The sequence below is a fragment of the Puma concolor genome, chromosome B1 (assembly GCF_028749965.1).
Source record: "Puma concolor isolate L17-30 chromosome B1, mPumCon1.1.hap2, whole genome shotgun sequence".
Taxonomy (NCBI): Eukaryota; Metazoa; Chordata; class Mammalia; order Carnivora; family Felidae; genus Puma; species Puma concolor.
The window spans coordinates 11,231,219-11,250,595 of NC_141670.1; the positions used below are offsets into that span (position 1 = coordinate 11,231,219).

At 38.0% G+C, this 19,377-nt stretch overlaps 1 long non-coding RNA gene across 1 annotated transcript in view; it reads right to left on the reverse strand.

Moving 5' to 3' along the window:
- LOC147581460 (uncharacterized) overlaps nt 1–19,377 on the reverse strand; it is a 111,162-nt gene that overhangs the window by 42,358 nt on the left and 49,427 nt on the right. The window lies entirely within an intron of this gene.

Genomic DNA, 19,377 nt, shown 5'->3' on the forward strand with positions numbered 1-19,377 from the left:
TTGCGATATGAGATAGGTCAACAAGATTAAGACTACACTTACCATGCTGAGCACTGAGCAAAGTACAGAATTAATGAATCACCATATTGTATACCTGAAACTAAAATAACACTGTATATTAACTATACTGGAATTATTTTTTTTTAATTTTTATTTTTTAACGTTTATTTATTTTTTTGGGACAGAGAGAGACAGAGCATGAATGGGGGAGGGGCAGAGAGAGAGGGAGACACAGAATCAGAAACAGGCTCCAGGCTCTGAGCCATCAGCCCAGAGCCCGACGCGGGGCTCGAACTCATGGACCGCGAGATCGTGACCTGGCTGAAGTCGGACGCTTAACTGACTGCGCCACCCAGGCGCCCCTGGAATTATTTTTTTAAAAAGAAGCTTAGGGGTGCCTGGGTGGCTAGGTTGGTTGAGCATATGACTTTGGTTCAGATCATGATCTCATGGTTCGTGGGTCTGAACTCCACCTTGGGCTTTAGGCTGAGAGCACAGGGCCTAGCTGGGATTCTCTCTCTCTCTCTCTGCCTTTTCCCCACTGTCAGTCAGTCAATCAATCAATCAATCAATCGTTTATGTTTTATTTTGCTTTACATTTACTTGGTGTTCCATAGTTTAGGATTACTCTGTAACACACAGAATCATTCATCTCTGTCAGGAAGTTGCTCTAAGATTGTGTTTATAAAGAATGTAGCAGAAATGGCTCAGAAAGGAAGGCACAAATATATTCAAAAAATACTAATTCCTTGCCACAGTTACCATCCTTCTAACAGCCCTATACTAGAGAAAATCAAAGCATGAAGTTTTTTTTTCCTCATAGACCATTTAACATGATCAGTGTTCGTCTTTATTTTCCTATGTAAATATTAATACAACAAGGGATATTTCTCAATCTTATCACAGTTTGGGAGTCATAGGAAGTACTTATCAATATTTAAGTTGAATCCAATGGTCAGTGCGTAGCCATACTGCTGAACAATTGTGTACTTCCTGAAGAAAATTTCTGATTCTGAAAGCAAAAACTGTGTGACAAGTGACCTGACTGGTTCAAGGTAATTTGGGTGCATTCTGGAGGGACACCAAACTAGTTTAAGTAAAACAAGGAAGGTGTCATAAGGGAAGTACAGCCAGAAGTAAAAGCAGAAGTTAGCATCCAACAAAGAAAAAGTAAAGAAGAAGTTCTCCAATGACAGAGGGAAGAGACAAGGAGAGAGGCAAGTGCCTGCAGACATACATATGACAATGGACATATATTTAAGCAGAAGAATTAGACAGGAAATGACAACAGATCTGCCAGAAACTTGCAAAAAGGCATGGCACCATGTTACAAATCTCAGCAAAAGAATATGGAACAGGTGAAGGACTCTACATTGGACATCTCAGCTACGCTCAAAGGCACAAGCTCTCCCACCGGCACCATCTTTGAAAAGAAAAGGCAAGGTAGATTGTCAGTTGTCACTTCACCGAAATAGGTGGGGGGTGCTCCTTCTCTTAGATATTACAGGATGTGAGCCGACTGCTTCTGAAAGGAAAACTAAAGGATCCTGCAGTTGAGAACTACAGTATTGGTCTTAAATATCAGCTATTGTTTTTTTAAATGATCTTCAAAGGCACCGTTTTAATGTACATCCACGAAATATATTATCATGGGTAACACTCTGGAGATTCTGCTATGAAATATTCTATGTGCGAAATAGAAAATTACACAGTCTTTCATGCTGCATTTAAAGATTTACTCTGAGCTAACTGGTGTATGGAAACATTTTTACCTGCACAGAAAAAGAAAGCAAGCCATTGTTCTACTATTCAGTTGATAATCATTTGTAGTTTCTGGATTATTGAAAATTCCAGTACTCTAAGATTCAGAAAAAGGACATTGTAGTTATATAACTATTATTATGGGATTTTTATATATTTATGAGAGTTTGATGAAAATTTTTCTGCTTGGAGAAATATAATAAGTACTGCAAAGATAGCTGTGATGACAGTCCCTGTGATTAATGTGTCAACTTGGCAAGGCTATGGTACCCAGTTGTTTGGTCAGCCACCAGTCTAGATGTTGCTGTGAAGGTATTTCTTAGAGGTGATCAAAGTTTAAATCAGTGGTCTTTGAGTAACTATTCTCAAAGAATGATCTGAAAGACTTGGAGCAGATTATTCTCCATAATGTGGGTGAGCCTCATCTAAGCAGTTGAAAGCCTTCAGAGAAAACCCTTGAGGTTCCCTGAGAAAGAAGGAATTCTGCCACCAGACTACCAGCTTACACTGCAGATTTTGTATTTGCTCGTTCTCATACTCACAGGAGCCAATTCCCTAAAATAAATCTCTCTTCTCTGCGCATATGTGCATCCATTGTGTGTGTGTGTGTGTGTGTGTGTGTGTGTGTGTGTGTGTTAGTTCTGCTTCAAGTAAAGCTCTAACAAAATCTTTTATAATCTATGCTTATTATTTGATTCATTTGACAGATATTTATTGTGCATCTAATTTATGCTTTGCTCTATAGAGTTGGAAGTATAGTAATAAAAAAAAAGCTAACACAGACTCCCCCCTCATGGAGTTTAAAATATGCTGGACAGTCAGGAACTCATAAACTGGTCATTACAAAAAATACTGAATTAAAAGGTGGCTCTCAACTGGCCTGACTTCAGGCAGACTAATCTTTATTTTCTGCGTATAGTATTGAGTCTCCAAGTTTGTTTCTACCTATTTAGGAATAAGTTGTTCTTAGTATTCACACGCTATCTTCCTGTCCGCAAGCAAGAACACATACTACCTAGTAGTGGGTGCTATGGCACTCTGTACAGGTTACCCTTGCCAGGCCCCACGCTCATCTCCAAGCTGCTGCAGAGAATTACCCTGAGCCTAAAGGCAATTACCAGCCATCCAGGATACACTCTTTGAAAGTCAAGAGCCAAAGAATTACTGACATGAGGATAAAAAAAAAGAGAGCATTTGGGGCACCTAGGTGGCTCCGTCGCTTAAGCATCCGACTTCATGATTGGTCATGATCTCATGGTTTGTGAGTTCAAGCCCCACATCAGGCTCTGTGCTGACAGCTGGGAGCCTGGAGCCTGCTTGGGATTCTGTGTCTCTCTCTCTCTCTCCCTCTCTCTCTCTGCCCCTCCCCGCTAACACTCTCTCAAAAATGAATGAATTAACATGTACAAAAAGAGAGAGAGAGACAGAGAGAGCTCCTTGTTCTTGGTGGAAGCAATGTTTCTGATGCAGAGCTCCTCAGGAGAGGAGGCTGGAGACAACATCTGTGTGATGATTTTCTTCTTCCCTGTTTTGCATCTCTCATCCCTTTCTCTCCAAACCACTCTATCCAAGTCACTCTCATAAAAATCTGCATCAGGTTCTGTTTATAGGGATTATAACCTTATACCCCTTCTGGAGGAGAATCTTTACTACTATTGGAGAAGTGATGGTTTTTCCACCAATAGATATTCCAAAGCCCTAGGTGTTCATTAGAGATAGCTCTGCCTGTGCCACATGTTCTTAACTCTGGCTGCAGACTCCAGGGAGGACACTATTCCCCCAGGGAGATTTTCCACTAAGGCTTCCCACAAAGAACTGTCTAGGTCTCAATGACTGCAGTTTTGAGATATACCATTTTCACTTTATCCTCATACAGCTTTTCCCCTAAAACACTCCCATGTGGCTAGGGGACCAGGGACACAGTCAACCCTCTTTTGTGGTGATCTAGACTTTGGAATTGAGTCCTGGAACCTTTCCAAATGTCCCTCATGTGCTGTCCTTTCCTGTTACTTCTGTTACCCTCTTTCTACCAGTTTGTCTCTATGCCATCTTATATGTTTTGATCCCTTTGAATCACAGAGAAAAGGGATCACAAGGCTGATATGCAGGTATCCACAGGTCTAATTCATAATTTGTAAAACACTTCCTGATAAATTCATTAAGGAGATACACCACCATATTGCACTCAGTAGAGCATAGACCTAAATATCTACCATATGTTGAAGTATAATTGATATGCCACTTCCTTGAGAAAAAAAAAAAGATGTATTACATTTTAATCAAAAACCTTAAAATCAGGTCTAACTTTACAATTCTTCTCCAACACTACCCACCTCTGCTGATAATAAAAGGGAAATAGGAGGTTCTATTAGAAACATGTTAGAGAGCTTAGAAAATGACTCCAGGAGACTTAGAGTTTATCTACCTAAAAATTTGCTAATTAAAACAGTTCCAAATTTTAAAAAGATAAACATATCAAAACAAAAATGGTAAACTGAGTAACTGGTTGGAAAATGTATTTGTAGAAAGCTTTTGGTGTTTTTAATGTCAAGGTAATAATCCTGAATACCTTTGTATTTGGGTGCAGTGATGTGGGTAAAAAAGAAGATTGTATTGCAAGTTATAAGGTCATAGAGTTTATTATACAAATAAATCAACCAATCGAAAAGTATTGAGTTCTAAGGAGAGAGAGGGAAAGCATATAAAAGATGACCTTTTAGTAAATTTCTTAATTATTCTAGTTACAAGTTGATAAAATGACTTATTTTTATGGACATGAAGCTTATTGCCTCAAGTATTCAAGTATCATAAATTTTATTCTGAGTTACTCTGATAGGCTTGAGAAATGACCCACAATAAATTAATTTATTAACTAAATCTGAAAGGGAACATCACGTGCAAAAATAAGGATGTACGAGAGAACAAATAAGAAAGGAGAAATAGTTTGATGTGATTGCAACGGGGCGGGGGGGAGCGGTCACGACAGAAGAAGAGGCATACAGGTGACAACTTAATAAAAGGGTTACATGCCTCATGAGCAGATTCACTGATTTCATGAATGTTTCTTAAAAGTGACATCAGAATCATTGTGGGGCATACTTTAAAAGTGCAGGTTGTGGGGCGCCTGGGTGGCGCAGTCGGTTGGGCGTCCGACTTCAGCCAGGTCACGATCTCGCAGTCCGTGAGTTCGAGCCCCGCGTCGGGCTCTGGGCTGATGGCTCAGAGCCTGGAGCCTGTTTCTGATTCTGTGTCTCCCTCTCTCTCTGCCCCTCCCCCGTTCATGCTCTGTCTCTCTCTGTCCCAAAAAAATAAATAAACGTTAAAAAAAAAAAAAAAGTGCAGGTTGTCCCAACAAGGGATTTTATTATCACTAAAGATTGAGAAACACTCTATAAGTAATGGGGAACCCTAAAGGGGCTTCAAGCAGAAGTATGACAAAAAGTGAGGGAAGAAATAAAAGAAGACATAAGGAGAGAGAGCTATTACCAAATCCAATGAAATACAGAACATGGAAAATAAAATCAAATTCTAATTAAAGGCTATACAGGTCACTACTGGAATCAGAGATATAATCAGCCCTCTTTTTCAAACTGTGTTGCACAAGATAACTATAAATACAAAGCCAGAAATGTATGTTTTAGACAAATTCAAGAATTACCCTAATAAAGCACACAATTAAATGGAGAATTACATCACTACCTTTTCTCCTTTTAAATAGTCACCTCCAGAGACATATTTTCTTCTAACCAATTTTGATTTGATATCATTTCAGCTTTACTGGAATTAATTTGTACTTCCCTTTTACTAACCAGAGGATATAGTTAATATTTCCAAATAATTTTTGGTCCATGGGATCAGAAGTGGAGAGGTGAGTTTTGATGATTCAATAGCTAATGCTCTGAGCATATAAAACAAAATTAAATTCTGGAATATTTTATCTTTTTATAATTAATTTTTATAAAGTCCTGGAAAGAGCAAACCTAAATCTCAGTGGGTTCCTTGCGGAACAAATAGCTACTAAAAATACTCTTATAATTGCTACAGAGAAAATGCATGCCAAAGCCTTTTGGCTCAGATGGTGATAATGTTAAAAATATCAGAACTAAACAAATTTTCTGTATGCAACATCTTTTCTAGCAAATAATACTAGTTCCTTAGTTTTAATAAGTATAGGGATATTGAAGTAGCCATGTTTGCTAGACTTGAGACTGTTACCTGGCTCTTTGAGTTCCTTATGCCAGTGAATCCACAGGAGAAAAAAGGTGGGGATTACTGTACTGGCTGGGGTAAGTGATCCTGTCAATCAAGGAATTTTGGTTTTCTACTACAGAATATGTGTCAAGAATGGGTATGTCTATAATGAAAGAGATCTATTAGGTTTCTCAGTACTCCCATGCCCTGTGATGAAAGTAATTGGAAGACTACAAGATCCAGTGCAAGCTACACTGCTAGTGGCAAAGAGCCCCCAGAAATTAAGGTCTGGATAATACTACCAGGCAAGGATCCAGCTGAGTATATGTTGAGGGCAAAGAGAATATGGGACGAGTAGTTGAAGAAGGTAATTACAAATACCTTCACAAGAATACAAATACAAATACAAATCACAATACAATACAAATACAAATCATAAGAGTACTTGCAGAAACAAGTTAGGAAATAGTTATGAATATTTCTTCCTTATTTTGATAAATTATGTTTGTGTTTATTATAACCAATTCTTTAACTTTTTTCCATTCTCTCATCTCCTGATCATCTAAAATGAGATGTTAATAGTAATTAGTATTATAGCCTAGTTCAGTTAATGGATATCAAAAGGTAATATGTTTACCTAGAAGAATGAACATCACACAGAAAAAAGAGAGAGAGAGAGAGAGAGAGAGAGAGAGAGAGACACTTAGTGTCATCTATCATCTTTGTGCCATTAACATTTTTTATTTGTATATAGGATAATTGTTTCATGTTAGGCAGAATGTGACTTTGCTATTGTCTTTAAAGATGAAGTATGTTTTTGATCGACAAAAGAAAGCCAGAGTAGCTATATGTGTATCAGACAATATAGACTTTAAAACAAAGGCTGTAACAAGAGATCAAGAAGGGCATTATATCATAATTAATGGGTCTAGCCACCAAGAAGACTTAACAATTGTAAACATTTATGCTTCAAACGTGGAGGCACCCAAATATATAAATGGGTTAATCACAAACATAAAAAAACTCATTGATAATAATACCATAATAGCAGGGGACTTCAACACCCCACTTACAACAATGGACAGATCATCTAAACAGAAAACCAACAAGGAAAGAATGGCTTTGAATGACACACTGGACCAGATTGACTTAACAGATATACTCGGAACATTTCATCCTAAAGCAGCTGAATACACATTCTTCTCCAGTGCACATAGAATGTTCTCAAGAATAGATCACACACTGGGACACAAATCAGCCCTCAACAAGCACAAAAAGATCGAGATCATACTGTGCATATTTTCAGACTATAACACTTATAAAACTCAAAATCAACCTCAAGAAAAAATTTGGGAAGGTAACAAATACTTAGGGACTAAAGAACATCCTACTAAAGAATGAATGGGCTAACCAAGAAGTTAAAGAGGAAATTAAAAAGTACATGGAAGCTAACAAAAATGATAACACCACAGCCCAAAACCTCTGGGACACAGCAAAGGCGGTCATAAGAGGAAAGTAAATAGCAATCCAGGCCTTCCTAAAAAAGGAAGAAAGGTCTCAGATACACAACTTAACATTACACCTTAAAGAGCTGGAAAAAGAACCACAAATAAAACCCCAAACCATCAGAAGACAGGAAATAATAAAGAGCAGAGCAGAAATCAATGCTATCGAAACCAAAAAACAGTAGAACAGATCAGTGAAACCAGAAGCTGGTTCCTTGAAAGAATTAACAAAATTGATAAACCTCTAGCCAGTTTGATATAAAAGAAAAAGGAAAGGATCCAAATAAATAAAATCAAGAATGAAAGAGGAGAGATCACAACCAACACAGCAGAAATACAAACAATAAGAGAATATTATGAGCAATTATATGCCAATAAAATGGGCAATCTGGAAGAAATGGACAAATTCCTAGAAACATATACACTACCAAAACTGAAACAGGAAGAAATAAAAAAATTGAACAGACCCATAACCTTCAAAGAAATCGAATTAGGAATCAAAAATCTCCCAAAAAACAAGAGTCCAGGGCCAGATGGCTTTCCAGGAGAATTCTACCAAACATTTAAGGAAGACTTAATACGAATTCTCTTAAAGCTATTCCAAAAAATAGAAATGGAAGGAAAATTTCCAAACCCTTTTTATGAAGCCAGCATTACCTTGATTATAAACCAAAACATATGGCCAACTAATCTTTGACAAAGCAAGAAAGAATATCCAGTGGAATAAAAACAGTCTCTTCAGCAAGAGGAGCTGGGAAAACTGGACAGAGACATGCAGAAAAATGAACCTGGACCACTTTCTTACACCATACACGAAAACAAACTCAAAATGGATGAAAGACCTAAATGTAAAACAAGAAGTCATCACAATCCTCGAGGAGAAAGCAGGTAAAAACCTCTTTGATCTTGGCTGCAGCAACTTCTTACTCAACATGTCTCCAGTGGCAAGGGAAACAAAAGCAAAATGAACTACTGGGACCTCATCAAAACAAAAATCTTCTGCACAGAGAAGGAAACAATAAGCAAAACTAAAAGGCAACCAACAGAATGGGAGAAGATATTTACAAATGACATACCAGATAAAAGGTTAGTATCCAAAAATCTATAGAGAACTTATCAAACTCAACACCCAAAAAACAAATAATCCAGTGAAGAAATGGGAAAAAGACATGAATAGACACTTCTCCAAAGAAGACATCCACATGAAAACATGCTCAACATGACTCATCATCAGGGAAATACAAATCAAAACCACAATGAGATGCCAGCTCACACCTGTCAGAATGGCTAACATGAACAAATCAAGAAACGGCAGATGTTGGCCAGGATGCAGACAAAGAGGAAATCTCTTTTGCAGTGCTGGTGGGAATGAAAACTGGTGCAGCCACTCTGGAAAACAGTTTGGAGGTTCTCCCAAAAAATTAAAAATAGAACTACCCTATGACCCAGCAATTGCACTACTAGGTATTTATCCAAGGGATACAGGTACACTGTTTCAAAGGGGCACATGCACCCCAATGTTTATAGCAGTGCTATCGACAATAGCCAAAGTATGGAAAGAGCCCAGATATCCACTGATGGATGAATGGTAAAGAAAATGTGGTATGTACATAATAGAGTATTACTCGGCAATCAAAAAGAATGAAATCTTGTCATTTGCAACTACGTTGGTGGAACTAGAGGGTATTATGCTAAGCAAAATTAGAGAAAGACAAATATCCTATAGCTTCACTCATATGAGGGCTTTAAGATACATAACAGAAGAACATACGGGAAGGGAAGCAAAAATAATATAAAAACAGGGAGGGGGACAAAACATGAGACTCTTTAATAGGGAGAACAAACAGAAGGTTGCTGGAGGGTTTGTAGGAGGGGGTGGGCTAAATGGGTAAGGGGCATTAAGGAATCTACTCCTGACATCATTGTTGCACCATATGCTAACTTACTTGGATGTAAATAAATAAATAAACCAATTAATTAAGTTAAATGTAAAAAAATCACACACACAAAAGATTAAGTATGTTTTCAAGAGATGTGTATGTTTGCCAAGTTGATGAGAGGTAGATTGTGATGACTTTGTAATGTATCAACATGGCTAGGCTGAACTATATTTTCCCGAATATACTTTTTTATCAGATTCTGGTTCGAGTGGTCCACAGGAGAGATTCTTGTGAAGATTTGGAGGATGGAAGTAAGCATCTGCCATTTTGTTGCTCACACTCTTCTGTCTGATCTGTTGACTTACCTCCTAGACAGCAGTTGAAACTTAACTGTTCCACCTTCCTCCGAACATTCCTTTTCAAGGGCAGCTATGATGTTTGCTTCTTGACAAGGGTCCCCTGCCCTCTCAGGACACATTCCACCAAGGTTAGAGTGAAAAAGTGATATGGGCTTCAGTCCATTCTCATTGGCTGCAGTGTGTGCGTGTGCGCGCGCGCGTGTGTGTGTGTGGTTTCCAGCTTGTTGCATCGTGTGTGTGTGTGTGTGTGTGTGTGTGTGTGTGGTTTCCAGCTTGTTGCATCCAACTTCTCTTCCCAACTACCTGTCTTTTAAGTCCCAGCATCAGACACAAAAATAAGTCTTACAGGGATTGCATATCTGGCTCCTAAAATTACATAAGAATATCTATCTGTGAGACATATAATCATATAATATTATTTTGAACTTGACTTAACCTTGACTGATACACACAATAACTTAGAAAGCTAGCATTAGAAATTTCCAAATTACTAATACTATTCATTCCACTCCAACTGACTACACACCACACAAATATTTGAACATCACGTATCACAGGAAATCCTTTGTCCTATTTATGTGTAGCTGTTAGGCAGTTAGGGAAGCATGAGGGAAGAGGGATAAAGCAGTGCTGGCTACCCCTCAGAGCCACTGCTGAAGGTTAACAGCCACAACTTCAGAGCCACCTCTAAGGGCTAACAGAACAGGAAAGGTCTAGCCACAGAGCTGGCTCAAAAGCCACAGGGGACTTCTGAGAGCTGAACATGTGCAGAAATGGTGCAATCTGCCTTGCCTTTAAGATCACAACAAAAGCTCATTAGACACTCATAAATATACAATACATAAATACAATTATAACAGAAGGCATCATGGGTAGGTACACACACAGAAACCAAAATGTTATATAACCACGCTGTCCATCAAAAATGTCAATCAAAGTCAAATTTACCCAAACAGAAAACAGGTTTAAAAGGATGCAGCTAGAACTTCTCAGGCCATTGCCATTCTTGCTTCAGCAGTGACCCACTTTCACTCTTGAAAATATATTATACTTACCTACTCAATAAACTCTATCTCCCCATCCTGGTTTCTGGTCTCAAATTCTTTGGCACATCTGGGACAGGAACTGAATGACCAGGTAACGACTGTGAATTCTGACAAAGATGCTTTCCTTGACCAAACTCTGTTTAGGCTCTTCTGAACTCTCTACTCACACAGGCCTCAACCTTGGCAAGGGAAAACTACGGACTCAAACCACAAATGATTTCCTTCAAACCGCCATGCCTATCCCATACCTACACAACACACTACCAGACATGAAGGAATACTAACAGAGATTCTAACCACTCAAGGCCACATCCCCAGGATGACGGCTCTAGTGCCCTCAAGTTCTTGCTTAAGAAAGGTCAAAGTGGCCAGAATGTACTATTTGTTCCAGCCGAAACCCAAGGAACAAACCCAATGAGCAGAAAGCCTACATTATAAATCCTTTCTCTGCCCCTTTGCTATGTAAACCCTCTACCATCAGAGCTGTCTTTTCAAGAACCCAAGATGCAAACATTCCAAGGAATCATTCTCACTCCTGCTCCCTCCTGGAGGAGAAGGGCCAATTCAGATGGCGCTTGCTACAACCTGCATCACTGTCTCCAGTCATAAAGCTGGGACAGGTCTGTTTGCTGAGTGTGAGCCATTTAAGAAACCCATATGGCCTGGTCCCATGAACCAAACCTCTTTAACACTACTTACTCAGTGCCTTTCCTTTAACACAGCCCAGGCTTGAAACAGTCTCCTGCCCATTGTTTGGTAAAGGTGATTCAGTTCTTGCTGGAGCCTCTTCCCTTTTGTAATAATTACTCCTGAACAACATCTATCCTTATGCCTTTGACTAGTGTCAGGCTTTGTTATCTTGGTCGGTGAATTCCCTTTTAGGATCTGTATATTGAGCTACTATTCAGACTAGTGTGGGACTGGGAATCACTAGGACCCAAACACATAGTTGGAGATGCACTTTAGTTGCAACTTTGTCACCTCCTAGGGGTGAATTGGAAAGCCTGGTTGGTTTCAAGGTCTTTTAGCAACTTTCATTAACTATTATTCCCAAGTTATATCCAAGCAGTTGAAAACGGGTCTGAGAAGTAACAAGAAACAGACCAGGCTAACGTGCCTTTATTTCAGGGACACTACATTCCCTAAACTTGACAAAGCATTACCAGAGGATTGCGGAAATTCCAAAATTATTCTTTCATTATGTGAACTTAAGAAAACTTTACAAAGTATGAGGAATAAGCCTACAATTTCAGATTTCAAAGTAGCTATTCTCTTATCAAGACATAATTTAAAATATATATATCTTTTTTTTCAAAGAAAAATAGAAAAGCCCTTTTGGTTTATTGCATAGAAAAACATTCATTTTCAAAAATACAAATTTAATCTAGATTATTTTACAGTAAATTTAGGGTGAATAATTTCTTTCATTTCCTGTAGACATAAAGTAATCTTGGTTTGAGAAACATTACTACTTCTTGCTATACCCAGTACTGTATGTATGTCTGTATATTTGTGGTTTACAACAATGAAATTACAGATTTATATACCAACTGGGGTGGGGGGGGGTAAATGAATACCAGGTTGCACTATTTCCCCTGGTTAAATTTTTAGCCTATAAATCAAATCATTCTGAATTACCATAAGTGTCCTTATAGTCAACTACCTAGCTAACTAGAACGTTAGGTAAACCTAAGAACACAGACATACTGACTCCTCGGTTAATGAGTTCTTTAAAGTCCCTCTTGTATTTGAGGCAATCAACATTAGCGACCTTGTCACTTTGCTTTCCTGTTGATTTTTTTTGAATATCATTTTCTTTAACCTAAAAGGTCAGTGAGAAACACAGTGATTGTGTATGATGCTGAATGAATGTGTGTGTGTGTGTGTGTGTGTGTGTGTGTGTGTGTGTGTGTGTGTGTAGAGGGAGAGAGAGATACCGTGTTTATTTCAATAAAATGTTAAAAAATGTTTCTTAATTTTAATCATAATTTGGCCAAAGTGAAACACTTTTGGTCTTTGATTTAGTAATACTTCCTTATAAGACCTTCAATTTAAACCTAGTATCATTCAAGACAATGATAAGGAACATATACAGATTAGTGGGGGGAAAAAGTTGAACTTATTTAAATCATAAATAGCATAGCTTATGTCCCCGACTGGCTGTTTCTGTAAATAAAGAAAATGAACCCGTTGTAGCCAAGGCAGTTTCTATCCTGACCACACGTGAGAACATCTTGGTTTATAGAGGGAATATCACCTCTAATGCAGAGTTCACTATTTCTAACCCCAATCTTGGTTGTTTTTAAAATTTAGGACACAACTTATTTTTGAGCGCCTTTTCTACAAAATGCACAATGTCAGTTATTTCTAGATAAATGAAATTGTCTGATGAATTCTAGATGACAATTTCCTTTCCTCCTTTTACCAAGAGGAGGTCTAAGTTCTGGGCATCACTAACACACTGGCCACCTAAATAAAACTTCAGTTGTATAGAATGGTTAGCGGGAGGAGCTGAGTGTTTACTCTCTTGAGCTGACATGAGTTGTCAGATGGCAAGAATGTGATCCAGATGTTCCTATATGGCCAGTAAGGGACAGTGCAAATTAGCTGCGATTTTGGCCAGGGACGGTGCCAGATAGGGGCAAACATACTTCCAGACTAAAGTCGTACAGAGTCTATCCAGGCAGTTTTCTGGAAGGAGACATGGGGTCGTGGGGAGGTCTGCAGCGCCATCAAGGGCAGAGGCAGGCAAAGCGAGCAAGGCAGTTCACTGAACCCTGTGCAATGCCTGAGCCAGGTCCTGCATGCTACACCTATTCTCCATGATGTCATTCTCACTTCTGATGCAAGGCTGAGGGATTTTATCACCGATGAGACTGGGGATAGTATGTTTGGGCAGGCCCAGCCTTATCTTTGGTTCTTTCTTTTGCAGTGGACTTCCTCACAGTGTGTGTTCTTTTTCTCTTGATTTAATCCCCTTTATGAAGTTAGCCAAGAGAAGAAGGTTCTGCTTGATAGAAGTCTGCATTTGACAGTTGCTCTGTCCATGATTTGTGGGAACTTCAACCGAAGAGGTTAAAGAGGTACAAGTTTGGCCCTTGGACAAAGTCTCATTTCACAATCCAGTTTTCCACAAATTGTGTGATCCTTACTTCACTCCCTGTGTCTATTTTTTCTACTGGTTCAGAATTGGGGGGGGGGGGAGAAGTGATTATCTGCTTTAAACACCAAAACCTACTAATAGATTATTATATTGACTGATTCACTAATTCACTAAAGAAATTTTCATTAAGCACCTACTATATGTTGGGATTGGGGTTAAATCATGGAGATAAAATAAAAACATATGATCTCTGAACTCATTATGTCTGTGGCTTAGAAAAGATTGATATTAATAAGATTATTATAATAGCACCTGTGATTTCAAACTGAGATGATCTATTGATTGCAAGCGCGTTGTAAAGGGAATCGATCTTGATAGACTAATTTAAGAACAAGGAGTGGGGTTTCAGGGAGGACTTCCTTCTAAAAATGATCCTCAGGGTTAAATTTGCAGGATGAGCAAACAGCTAACAGACTGAAGGGAGACAGTTCTAGTCCGAAGGACCAGGAAGAGTTATCCCTCAGTCAGTTCTATTTATACTGAAATAATGGGTCAATGGGCATTACTAGGGGCCGATGGTCTTAAAGGAGCCCTGTGCAGATTTAAGGCAGTTTATGTTTACCAGGTCCTTGAAAATATGTTTTTTCGACAGGGCCCACACCTATGTTCTGTGGTCCTGACTGTGGTATGAAAAAAACACAGAACTCCCAAGAAACACAGAGAAGGCTTGTGTGGCTCAAAAGCAGAGACTCAACAGGAAAGTGGGATAGACGCAGGAGAATTAGAAGTAGCACATTTCAGGATTGCATTCATAAGAATTGTAGGTTTTATTATACGAACAATGGGAGGCAACTGAAGAATTTTATGATCAGATACGTGTTTTGAAAGTGTCACTCATGTGGACAAGGAATTGAAAGGTGAAAAGTGATGGCAGAAAAGATATGATAGTATGGTATTTCTATTGTCCTTGTGAGAGATGATAATATTTAAGGTGGTAGCACATGTTTTTAGAGAGGCCTTGAGAACTTTAAAGCTGTAAGTCAGGGAGACAGCTGTGCCATGCAGAAAAGCTTATGCGTGTGACCTGGGCAATTTAACTCATAGTCGTAGTATTCTTGCTTAGGAATCTTGGGTGTAGTCACGGTTTATAGGAAAAGATTTGGGTATAGTTTTGCATATATTTAGCTTAACTTTTATCATACATATAGAAGTCAGATCAAATCTTATGTAGATCTGAAACTCACAGGAAAATTCAGAAGTTCACATATACAAATTAAGAGTCCTCATGTAATAATGGAAAGAAGTAGGAAAGTACATATGGGGATCCTTATGGAGATAACTTTAAGTCACAATCTCAGTATTTCCAAAATTTAATGGTCAGGTGGGAGATGATAGTATGCAGAGAGAAAGACAGGATCGAGGAGCAAAATGTAGGGAGAAAACAAGGAGCAGGTGGATGGAGAGTGATTCAAAAAAGATCAAACGGCCAGCATATTTGAAGAATGTTAGTGTTAAAGTACGAGGACTGACAAATGTTCACTGAATGTATTGGCTTTAAAGTCACAGGAAGCATCAGCAACAATTATTTTTGGAGAAAGTCTCTAGAGTCTACAATACTGATATGGGTTAATAAGTAAAGAGTGAGGGAGAGGTCCACACTCATACAAAGTGAGTATAGACAATTCTATCCAAAAGACTGGCTAAAAATGGGAGCAGAGTGAATGGGTGATAGCTGGAGGGCACAGTGAAGCAGAGCTGGGGAAATTGCTTTTATTATTGTTGGAGATATCGTGTGGTTTAATTTTACAAAGGGAGAACATTAAATTGGATTAAATGTGGAAGTGAAAGATTGATTTCACAAGTGGTTTTTGACTACCAAACTAAGAAAGAATTATAATCAAGGCACAGGTGGAAGTGAGACAACATAATTAATGATTTTCTCAGGTATTTAGTAAGTGCCTACTTAATGAGTCTGAGAAATGGGACCAGGAGGTAATAGGGAACAACACTTCTATAAACCGTGGCCTTCCCTGGGACCATAAAGTAATGTGTCATCAGAACAAAGTTTATAACCCTTTCACATTCAACTTTCAGAGACAGAATGTTTATTATTCTAAAGCTATCTACTAAAGTTAACTCATTTTTTTCATTTGTAATCAGATCCATTTAAAATATAAAACCCTATGTGATACGGTCTTTGCTAAAGTGTTTCTTCAAAAAGGCAGACGAGCTAAATGTATAAACAGATACCTAACTGAACTGTGAAATTTTACTATTGCTATTGTGCTCAATTTACTTTGTTGAATTTTAATGTTAGGATGCTATCAAATCATAGCCACAAGAAAATGCCCTGCATTACAAATGTATATACCGAGTTCCATGAATGTTAATTATTTTATTCACACCAAATTCTCTGTTCAGTGAAATATTTGACTTTTTATTCATAACTGTTTTCTATAAAAATGTATTAAAGATCCCAAATTGTAATACAATTATTTTACTATCTTACTGAAATAACAGAATGACACTGTTGCTCAATTTATTAATAGAAAAAAGGTAAGAGTAAAGTGTATTTGTTTTAAAAAGTAAGTAACAATGAAGTCTTTTTTTTAAAATTTCAAGGGCACTTCAACTCATCTGTCAATATAAAATCTAGTCAATATTCACAGAAACTGCCATTTATATATTACAAGGTATGATGAAAGAGTTTTGCTTTTAGCAAGTGCAAAGAGGAAAATTAAAATGCCACAAAATGTATGGAACTTGAAGAATATGCATTCTAGCTTCATTTGACAAGGGAAATTTGTCAAACTCTCAATTGTACTTATTAACCACATGGCTTCACAGTACCAGGTTTTATCTCCACTTTTAAGTTATATTATAAATTTGGCTTTCTAGTTAACAAAATACCCTGACACAATAAAATGATACCTTCTCCACTTACCAGGTAAGATGAACTTTCAGCATCAGCTTTAATTAATATTTTCCTTATTGTATTTTGACCTGCTGAAAACTAGCATATTTCCTAAGTTTATACATAGATGTTCTCTAAATACTCCGTTCTGGACAGTACATCACAACTGGGAAGTCTGGAAATGCTAATAGAAACAGGTGGTATTTTCAAATGGAAAACAGCCACTACTGAGTTCATTTATGTTAGGTAATTACACTTCTCATTACCTTTTCCTGTTGATGCCAGATTGGTTGTGATTCCACAGGGAATACATACCTAAAAACTGCATTTTCACAATTACCTAGCACTTATTTTGTTCCAAAACTGATCCAGAATATGAAAATTTACAGATTGCGATGAGACATGATTTTCCTGCAGCTAGAAGAACGCATGTCAATTTAAAAATTCTCACTCAACACATTACCAAGACATACCCCTTTTCACCTGTTAGCAGGGCCTTAATCGATTAGAAATCTCTTACTGTAAGTAGTAAGAAATGCCAAATTCCAAATAACAAAGCATCCTTCTAATATTTTCTTAAAATTAAGTTTTGAATGTTACTAGCCAATATTATGATTTTGAAAGAGAGAAGGAGTGATTGATTGATAGATACTCAATCGTGGGCAGCTAGTGGTTCTAAGCCTTACTCTTAAATGACAATGAAGAAAGTTGTTTGCTTTTGCAAGAACAAAGCAATGAAGATCCATTATTTTGGGGATGGACAGAGCCATCTCAGGATGTAGGATGAAACTTGACTGTGTTTTAGACATGTTCAGATCCATTTGTCAGTTAATGTACAGAGCTCAGTTTAAAATCTATTGGACTAAAGATTAGTCCAATCTTTAGTTGGACTGGATTTCAGTCTCCTATCTTGATTATATACTGGCTTTTTTTTTTTTTAATTTTTTTTTCAACGTTTATTTATTTTTGGGACAGAGAGAGACAGAGCATGAACGGGGGAGGGGCAGAGAGAGGGGGAGACACAGAATGGGAAACAGGCTCCAGGCTCTGAGCCATCAGCCCAGAGCCCGACGCGGGGCTCGAACTCATGGACCGCGAGATCGTGACCTGAGCTGAAGTCGGACGCTTAACCGACTGCGCCACCCAGGCACCCCTATATACTGGCTTTTTATAAGAAAACATAGTATATTTAGTTTGCAAAATAGTGGAAAAATAAGCAAGAGAGAAGGTAAACAAAGAAGCACATAGACCAGCACCAATGTTAAGTTCCCTCCTCCCGCCTACAAATACCAACTGTGTCCCATCTCTGATTCTTTCCACCCCTCAAACTCTTCTAGATTAGCCCTTTAATTAACAAACCAATTACAGTCAGGGACCCTGATATTTTTTCTCTCTTAATTTTATTTTTGTAACTATGAATTTCATCGTATTGGTCACATCTCTACTTCACGTATACATGCAATTCTTATACAACGCAGACATCTCACAGAACTCATGCTTTTAATATTTAAGGACTTCTTTTGTCCCAATAACCAGCAGTCTTGATTATTTCACGTCAAAGGCAGCAGTTTGCATTCTGTAAAGCATCATTTTGCCAGTAGCGCCATTCTTTGTTCAAAGTAATGTGCAATTTCTCTTCACATTTAATCATAACTATTTTGTTTACTTTCACAATTGGGAAAAAATGATTTTCCAATATATGATTTCTCTTCTCTTCCTAACAAACTATTTTCAAATGTTCTGCCCCAGAGGCACTTTCCTTCATTTCTCTTCCTTTCTTGCTTAAGACACCTGTCAGTACGTTTAATATTTTCTATTATCTCTCCAACAGAAGGGGCCTCAGGCTGTAGCCTGACAAAGGCACCCGAAGGTATCGACTTCTCAAGTAGACCCCAGCTGTCACTACTTTCCTGTCCTCTTGTTCTAAACAGGGAATGATTGAAGTGTTTGGTCTAATGATGTTTTAACATTTATTTAGGGCTCATTTTGTGTCAGGTCTTTAACATGTAAAAGATACAGGTCCTCCCTCCAAGGAGCTTACATTCTAAGATATTCAAAGAAGACAGATATGCAAAGAAGCCCTTTGTAAAACATATTTTCCCAAGTGCAAGGGAACATAAATGGAAAGAGGAGAGGGAAACATGAAAGGAGAATTTACGACAGAAGCCAAAAAGAGCACTGGCTCTCTGTTGCCATATTAATTGTAGAGACAGTCTTCAACAACAGAAAATAATTTCCATTAAAGAATCAAAACTGGGGAAAATGAAATTGCATTTCTAGTTTTTATTCTCACATTTCTATAATTCTCAATGTAAATATCAACTTTCAGATAATACAAGGTGGCTTATTTCAGGACAAATCTCCACAGAAAACGATTTGTTCTTGGAAGAATTGGAAAGATTTCAATGTTGTTTCACTCGGGGATGAATCTTAACATCAGAGAAATACTGGAATGTCTAGTGGCTTTGAAGTCTGGGTAGAAGAGTAGGGGTAGATTTTAACTCCTCCTTGAATTGTATTCAAATTACAGAGAAAAAGGCATTCTGAAGATCATTGGCTAGGAAGACAGCACTGGGGAACAGCATGTGTATTTTGGATTCACAATTTATGATAGCAGA